Source organism: Vipera ursinii, assembly GCF_947247035.1.
Source record: "Vipera ursinii genome assembly, chromosome: 15".
In the NCBI taxonomy this organism is placed as follows: Eukaryota; Metazoa; Chordata; class Lepidosauria; order Squamata; family Viperidae; genus Vipera; species Vipera ursinii.
This window is the reverse complement of record NC_139528.1, coordinates 4,406,963-4,416,454: the sequence shown is the minus strand read 5'-3', so window position 1 is coordinate 4,416,454 and position 9,492 is coordinate 4,406,963.

Below are 9,492 nucleotides of genomic sequence, written 5' to 3'. Positions count from 1 at the left end.
CGGTAGTCCTCAATTTACGGCTACAATTGGGACCAGAACTTCTGTTCCTAAGCAAGGTGGTTGCTAAGAAGTCTCACCCACACCTTTTTGCTGTGGTTGTTAAGTGAATCACTGCAGTTGTTAAGTGAATCACATGGTTGTTAAGCGAATCCAGCTCCCCCCGATTGACTTTTCTGGCTGGAAGGCCCTGGAAAGGGGGCAAAAGGGGAGTCACGGGACGCTGTGACCCTTCTAAATACATACCGGTTGTCGGGCACATAAATTGTGGAACACTTGTGCCAGTCATAAGCTTCATCTTCATCACATAATAGTAGTAGCCTCCCCCCTCTTCCTCCCAGGCCACCCCACCACCATAAAAGACCCCAAAGCCTTGGAAAGACTCACTGCGTGAATGCAGTTACCCATGATGTCTACGCCGGCCTGGTGGCTTCTACTGACGTCTGGGATCTGGTAGCTCCAACAGTCTTCGGAAGTGGCAAATGGTCTCGATAGATAAGATGGGAGGGTGGGAAGATGGGGGAGGAAGATAAGCAAGGTGGGCGGGTGTTCTTGGACAGGAAGCACCAAGCGGACTCAATCTTCTGAGTGGAAAACGGAAGGCGAAGAAAGACGGACATTTGGCAGGAACTTGAGGAAATATCTCCAGAAGGTTTAGAAGGCAGGCAACCCCCCCCAACTTTTGACCTTCTTCCTGTCTTGATAACCTTCTTCAAAGTGGGCCGAAAACAACAAAGAGGTCATAGAAGTGTTTCCTCAGGAGAGAGCCAAGTCAGGTTGGTACAATAAACCGACAATGTGCCTTGTGTGGTGTTTTGAAGACCAACCCATTTCTTTAATGAGGGTGTGTGGCTGTGCAAGTCTTCTCCATAGGAATATGGTAGAGAGACGGAGCTTCGTGTAGACCCAACAGTGTTGAAGACAAAGGAAAGAGGATGGAGGTGGACGGTGGAAGGAGACTTATCTACAGATCAGGGTCTCTCAACCTTGGCAACTTTAAGGTGGGTGGTCTTCAACTCCCAGAATTCCCCATGGTCCTTCCCCCCCAAAAAGATACCATACTCCAGTACCAAACACCCATCGTGAATAATGGGTTCTTCTTAATGACTGTGGATTTGCTTAATGACAGTTGCAAAAAAATTAGGTCAGTTATGTGATGACCCACTTAACGACCGGCACGGGCTGAATTACAGTCGTTAGTCCAAGACTACCTGCCATCTTCTTCCCTCTTTGACAGCACATACAGTCAGAAAAAATCATGTTATCTTTGCATCTCCATTGCCTTTCCGTGTTCTTTTTTTGTGGCCTTTGGTATTCTAAGGTAGACTGTCACTGCCCAGGGAGGCTCCACCAGGTGCCTGTTGACCGTCCCCTCCCAGTTCAGGCATCAGAGCCTCTCTGAAAGGCAACGAGCATTTAGAAACTGTCTGTAGCAGAAATGATTGATTGCCCTGAATCGCTTAGAGAGCTTTTGGGGAGAAATATGTCAGTATTAGAGGGAGAAGATCAATTTCATCTGACTGTTGATTATACTTTCCGCCTTCTTTGCTTATATTACCATGATGATTTTTATTGCTTTTATTCTTATTGGTGTGATAATTTTTATCGCATTTCTTTTTTTCTGACACTGCTCAACCTTTGTAAATTTCTTTCTTTCTTTCTTTCTCTTTCTTTCTTTCTTTCTTTCTTTCTTTCTTTCTTTCTTTCTTTCTTTCTTTCTTTCTTTTTCTTTCTTTCTTTTCTTTCTTTGTCCTTCCTTCCTTCCTTCCTTCCTTCCTTCCCTCCCTCTCTCTCATTCCCTCCCTCCCCATCTCTCCTCCCTCCCTCCCTCCCATCTCTCCTTCCTCCCTCCCTCCCATCTTTCCTTCCTTCCTTCCTTCCTCCCTCTTCTCCTTCCAATTCTCTCCTTCCTTCCCCTTCCTTCTCCTTTCTATTTCCTTCCCCTTCCCTCCCTCCCATTCCCTCTCTCCTTCTTTCCTTCCCATTCCCTCTCCTTTTCTTTCTTCTTTCTTTCTTTCTTTCTTTCTTTCTTTCTTTCTTTCTTTCTTTCTTTCTTTCTTTCTTTCTCTTTCTTTCTTTCTTTCTTTCTTTCTTTCTTTCTTTCTTTCTTTCTTTCTTTCTTTCTTTCTTTCTTTCATGCTGGCTGGGGAATTCTGGGAATTGAAGTCCACCAATCTTAAAGCATGCTGGCTGGGGAATTCTGGGAATGGAAGTCCACCCATCTTAAAATTGCCAAGGCTGAGAAACGCTTCAGGAGAAGCAATATCCCTATCACCATCATTATCCTACGATGTTCAATGAACTTTATTCCCTGGACACAATGCGCAAGATCGTATCTCATTCTTTAATTTAATTTGCACAGTGCCTGGTTTAATGTTAATAATCATATCATTGCCTTTATATTAGACACGGACTCTTCCCCAGTGCAGATAGGAGGCAACCTCCTCAAATTATTTTGCAAAGCTTATTTCATTGTCACATGTTAGTATATATAAAAAAAACACATTTGTTGTCTCTTTTTTTAGGGGGGGGCAAGGAAACCTCCCACACCACACCAGCAGCATCTCACCATTGTCAGGTCACAAACACAACTGGCTTTATTGCCAGTTCCTGGCAGGTGAGGCCTCCAGAGGGCCCTGTTTTCCTGCCGGCGAATTCCTGCGCCGTTTTAGTAATTACTCAGGATCTGAATAATTCAGCAATAATTTTGTATAACAAACGAAGTTTCACATTCTTTAATTACAGCAGTGAAGTGCCGGAGTGTGTGTGTGTGCGCGCGCGCGCGTTTGTGCTAAATTATTCATCACTTATCATCTCCACGAGCAACTATTAAGACAGATTACTCCGGGGACAAACCAACCTGTTTTGGGGGAATGTACTAAATTATTGATTTTCCGCTGATTTATCTCTTCTTAAGACCCCACCGCATGTCTTAGGAGCTTCTTTTTTTCCCCTCTCCAAAAGGAAAATATGGGCTCCCATTTCATAATCTCTTGCAAGCAAATATAAATAAGCTCTTCGGCTTTAAAGCTGAAATCCAAGGAAATTAGCCCAGCTGATTATATCCAGGCAAGTCCTCGACTTACAACAATTCATTTAGTGACATTTCGAAGTTACGACGGCACTGGAAAAAGTGAATGATGATCGTTTCTTTCACACTTACAACCGTTGCAGCACACACCCCCAGGGTCACATGATCAAAATTGAGAGCTTGGCAACTGATTCACATTTATGACGGTCACAGCGTCCCGGGGTCCCGCAATCGCCTTTTGCGACCTTCACAAGCAAAGTCAATGGGGAAAGCCAGATTCACTTAACAGCCGTGTTACTAATGTCACAACTGCGGTGATTCTCTTAGCAAATGTGGCAAGAAAAGTCGCAAAATGGGACAAAGGTCCCTTAACAGATTTCTCACTTAGCGACAGACATTTTGGGCTGAATTGTGGTTGTACGTTGAGGACTACCCGTACATAGCTTCTTTCTTCCTTCCTGTGGCCAGCTATTTGAAAGAAACCCATGCACCTTCACACCCCAGAAAACCATTTCTTTCGGGGGAAGGCTCAGCTAATCTCAATGTACACATGTTGTACTTTGACAATAAAGGTTTATTATTATTATTTAAGGGATGTGGTGGCTCAGTGGGTTAGGACGCTGAGCTTGTCGATCAGAAGGTCGGCAGTTTGGCGGGTCGAATCCCGAGTGCCGCGTAGCAGAGCGAGCGCCTGTTACTCGTCCCAGCTTCTGCCAACCTAGCAGTTCGAAAGCACATAAAAATGCAAGTAGAAAAATAGGGACCGCTATGGTGGGAAGGTAACTGCGTTCTGTGCGCCTTTGGCGTCTAGTCATGCCGGCCCACATGACCACGGAGACGTCCTCGGACAAGCGCCGGCTCTTCAGCTTGGAAACGGAGATGAGCACCGGCCCCTAGAGTCGGAAACGACTAGCATGCATGTGCGGGGGAACCTTTACCTTTACCTTATTATTATTTATTAAAACGAAAAATAGCTTTAATTGCTATTTATTGTCTTTCTCCCCCCCCCCACCACTCCTTGGCCTAGTGGCCACCAGGTGGCACTGTGGAGCTATCGATCCCAGCCAGACCCACCCTCCATGGACACTGCTGAAAAATTTGGGGTGGGGGTGGGGGGCAGTGGTGGAAATAAAAATCGGGTGAATAAAAGACTGGGGGGGAACAGAAAAGCACTTCTCTCTTGATTGACATCTCCGATCTGTCTGTCATCTATCTCCCTTCTTTGTTTTTAAGCTTGCAAGTTTCTTCTTAGTGTCAAGGACCCCCACCCCACTCCCGGAGCTGGAGAGTTCCTCTCCCATTCCTGGCTGGATTTTTTGAGGGGGGGCGACTCTGGAGAGGGCAATGATTATGGGAGGAGGGGGTCAGGGTCAAGGGAGAAATCTTGCTGTCTGAGCCTTGCAGCCCTGGGGGAGAGCAGAAAAAGGGACTTGTTGAAGGATGCAGAGAAGATGGGGGCAAGGAAGGTGACAGGCAGACACCCCCCCCACACACACCATCACGAAGCATTGCATGGCTGCCAAAGGGCGGCTGTTCGGAGAACCCTGAGGTTTTTCCTCCGTCCCTGGGAAGAGTAGAGCCTCCTTGGGAAATGGCACTGAGGCTGGGTCTGGTTTGCCCACCCCAGCCCCTTCCAGAGATCAGAAGAGAGAGGCAAACTTTAGAGGTAGCCAGGTTAATGTAGAGATTCGTCTTCTTTGTCTTCCGGTGCAGAAAAGCCAAAGACAGATTGTCTTTCGGAATCGAGGCAGTTAAGGTTGTCAGCCTTCTGATTTCCTCTGTGGGCTCTGTTTGACCAGAGGAAGGAAGGAAGGAAGGAAGGAAGGAAGGAAGGAAGGAAGGAAGGAAGGAAGGAAGGAAGGAAGGAGAGAGAAAGGGGAGAGAGGAAGGAAAGAAGGAAATTGATAGAAGGTGTGGGAGAAAGAATAGATACAGGGATGGATAAAGGAAGGAAGAAGAAGAAAGGAAAGATATTACAGAAAATATTGTGGGAAGGAAGGAAGGAAGGGAGGGAGGGAGGGAGGGAGGGTTTGGGATGGAGTAGGGAAGGAGGGAAGGAAGGAAGGGTTTGGGATGGAGAAGGGAAGGAAAGAAAAGGGAAAGGGGAGAGAACAGGGAGAGAGGAAGGAAAAAAGGAAAGTGAGAGATGGTGTAGGAAAGAGGGAGGGAGAGAGAAAGATAGAGATGGATGAAGAAAGAGAGAGAGAGGGGAGAGAGGAAAAAAGGAAGGATGTTAGAGAAAGTACTGTGTGGAAGGAAGGAAGGAAGGAAGGAAGGAAGGAAGGAAGGAAGGAAAGGAAGGAAGGAGAGAGGAACGAGGGAGAAGGAGGAAGGATCTTGCTGACAAAGACAAATGGGCTAATTACACTCCAAGGTAACATCCATATAGCCCCCTTTGTGGTCCTCAGTCAAGAGAGAGGGCAGGCTGGATGGGGTGGATGGGGGGCAAAGAAGCAACATTTCAAAATGGGGCCTTTCGGTGTGGTAGGATGGAAAGCGCTGATCATCTTTCATCGTCAAAAGCCACGATCAACCCATTTCACAGAACCAGAGGGCTAATGAAAAAGGCTTCCTGGTTGGGAAGATGGCGGAGGGAATCCTTGGTGCTCCTCTCCCAATTCCCACAAGCAGCTGAGCTGGTCAGCAACCATCCCGGTGAAAGACAACTGCCAATCCCCTTGGTGCCACATGCCCCGATCCTAGCAAAAAGATACTCCCTCCCAAAGGGAACTCTGTTGGAACTTCGAACGGCCGCGAAACAAACTGTTGTAAGTCGAGGACTTATCTGTCCTGAACTCCCTCAACTGGGTGCCTTCCGCCGTGTCTTTCCGGCGCCCACCAACGTTCTGTTTTCTTTACGAGCAGGAGTAAAAGGTACCTCGTCTTTCCGGAATGATCTGCCCGTATTATTCCTGCCTTCAATTCCCCTTCTTGTTTTGTTACGGTGGATGACAGATGGAGCCCCTGCAGGTAGTGGAAACGGTAAGCGTTTCTGAGCACGGTAACTGATGGGTAACTTCACATGGCGTCTAGGAAAGGCGAGGCGAGGCCATCAATCTTGCAGGTAACGGAAAATTTCCGCTGGGGAAGAGACCGTTTACGGGCTTTACTTTATTACGATGATTATTTTTAACAGGAGGACAAGGATTTTGCCTCGCCCTCGCCCTGGGAGAGATAAAACTCGCCGTGGAGGCGGCCCTGGGCGAGATGCAACCACGGAGTTGAGTGCCTAGAGCGTCCAACCTTGCCGGGTAGGAAGCCAGGAAGGATATGTTAATAGTTTGGAAAGAGTTGGGGTTTGGGATCTCTTTTTTTTGGGTGAGGGGGGAGGGCAGAAGGTGGGTGGTCCAGAGGAAGGCAAGGGGATGTGTTGGTAAGTTGATTAGAAAAAAAGGAGGCTATTGGTCGGTCAGCCATGTTGATCAGATGATGGAGCTCTGGTTACCTGGGCGTGAAGAATTGGCAGTTTATCCCAGAAGGCAAGCCAGCATTAAACTGGGTTCCTTGGTATTCTCTGAGTTGTTTGCTTGCAGACGTTTCATTACCCAACTAGGTAACATCATCAGTGCTAGAAGAGGATACGTTTTGTGGAGAAAGAGGAGGAGAGGGAGGAGGAGGAAGAGGAGGATGGGGATTGTGGGGTCCTTGATGCTCTCTGAGCTTGGTTGTTTTCTTGAAGACTTTTAATGGCCCAACTAGGTAACATCATCAGAAGGGAGTGGGGTTTGCTGCAAATGTTCCTTCCAGCTCTGATGATGTTCCCTAGTTGGGTCATGAGATGTCTGCAAGAAAACTGCCAGGCTCAGAGAGCACCAAGGACCCCTCATTTCAACCCTGAGCTACTTCTTTTTTCTCTTTTATTTTTTTTCTCAGTTTAGAAGGGTCACCTAATGAACTGTTGTAAGTCGAGGACTTGCCTGTGGGGAGAGGACCCCCTCCCCATGTGTTCCACTGCCTCCTCCCCACTCTTGGCCCTGTTGTTTGATTATGGATGTGGTTGAAATTCACGCCGAGCAGCCGAGCGGAGCCAAAGAGGGCAGGCGGAGCGTGCCAGGCGCTAATGCAGCACCCGGGAGATTGATAGAGGTCTCGGGTTTAATAGACCACACCGGCTTTTCTTTTGTCAGCTGAGAATAGGTCCTTCAAGGTCCAAGCCAGAAATTGCTTTTGCAAAGAAGAAAACAGAGACACGTCCACAGCACAGGCGGCAGGGCAAGGCAGAAAACGGAGACACAAAAGCCGGCTGGTCAAAGCGCAAGACACGGACCAGGGTGGCCTCTGCAGACGTTTTATTTTTCACCCCAAGCCAAGATTCAGAAGGATGAAGAGAAGAACAGGAGAAGAGAATCTAAGAGCGTTCTTTGTAGACTTTACGCAACGCCTTGAGGGCATCTTGTTACGGATATTGTGGAGGTCTTCTCTCAAATTCTTGCCTGTTTAGAGACTCTGGATGGGTGCTTTGTTGGGGGGGCATTAGAGTTAAGCAGCTAGGCTTCTTGAGGGCTACACACACACACACACACACACACACACACACACACACACACACCGGCTCCCTTAATAGAGTGCAACAGCATCTGGGTGATCGTCTGTAAGAAAGGTTTTCACAGGAGAAGAAGAAGAAGCAAAGTCTGAGGGTGGAGTCAAGGAAGGACTCAGCCTAGAATCCTTACGTGTCCACAAATGCTTCAAGCCCAACCCCTCTCAAATTCCCTTAACCCCTTTAATGCTGACCGTTAGTTGATTCTTGGCTATGGCCCTGAGCACAAAGCATCTTCCCTGGGATTGAACGTAGGGTCCGGATCGATCCTTTGTGCCTGACGTTCCTAAGGTTACCGATGCATCTGGCACTGAACAGGAGGTTGGATTGGATGACCTCCGAGGCCCCGTCCAACTCCGTGGCTCCATGAAGATCACTGCAGAAAGCGAATCCTCCATGCCTCCGAGGGAGGGGGGAGGAATTTGATGAATTCATCTGATGAATTCGTCATTCATTCATTATGAACACACACAGACACACACACACACACACACACACACACACACACACACACACACGGAGGTGGAGGTTGGGCTAGAAGACCTTCTGTTATGTTCTGCTGTTTGAGAACACTCAGAAACACTCGGCGGACGATCGGAACATCAAGGATTTGACCAAGGTGAGAAAATTAAGAAATATTCCACAATCTCTTTAAGCAGAGAGGAGCTTTACTTCATAAGGGGAATTAACTAGACGGCTCTGGAGCCGGCAGCTCAGGGCACCAGCTGCAGAATCGGCATCTTGGTATGCTAAAAAATAAATAAATCAGGCTGCCTCATTCAAGGAGCTGTCCAAATTCCCAAAGGCAGTTTCCAGATGTGAACATCAGCATTCTTGTCTCCTTTTGGTCTGGGAAACTAAGGGCGCATTGGGGTAATCTGAGCGAAAACAGAACAAAAACCAGCTTTTGCGCTCCAGGAATAAAGATTTAATGTTGATGGGCTCAACATCCTTGGTATGGTATCTCATCCAGGGATTTTGGGCAAGCCCAGCTGTGTGTTTTTTTTCCTTGAATAATTTAAATTTAAATCATTTAAATCATTTAAATCTAGGCCTTTTAGCCGACCCTCGGATGGCTGACAGGAATTGACGAGAGGGGGGAAGAGATATGATTGGTTCCTGAAGGGCTGGGGTCCCTCCCACCTTGGACCTTAATCCTCCCTTGAGCAGACCTTTAGCAACTGCTTCAGTTAGTGACTATTCACACTTACAACGGGGAAGGAAGAAGCAACCTTACTTTGTAACCAATCCTTGCGTTTTGAGAGCTTTCGCAGGTCTGCAAAACAAAGGAAAACTGAAGTCGGATGGCAAGTCTTTTGCGGCGACCGTTTCACTTAACAACCAAACGGTTAGCCCTAAAAAATGGTCACTAAACGAGGACTACACATGCCTCCTTGGTTCCCATTTGTTGCATTTGTTCAAAGCTTTTTGAAAAATTCCTGCTAGACCAGGCATTTTTAACCTGGGGTCCAGGAAGCTGGATGGAAAAACAGTGATGAGTTTAATTTCAATTAACCTTTAATTGAAACTTAGCTTTTCATTCAATAACGTTGTAGGCCACAGTGTAATCTATGGCCTCTGGGCCAGAAACTACTTGTTCACTTCAATAAATCTCCCTCTCTAAATTTATTTTAGCCTTAGGAAAGGCTACTGTCTTGTTATTGATTTAACAGATGAATAAGGAAGCACGTGTATTACCTTACTATTTGTTTTTTGTTTTTTTAAAAATGTTTTGAGGCCGGTGTTTGTGCAGAATCAGCCTTGTCTGTAATGCCATCTGCAGTTATGTACACTCTTTTGGCACAAAAAGGGTGCAGAAGCCAGCTTTCAACTGGGATCATCTCCATATCACCAAATTAAGAAAAAAAACCCTTTGCAAAGAAAGAAGCAAGGAGCTATCAACAGAATAACTATCCATAAATAT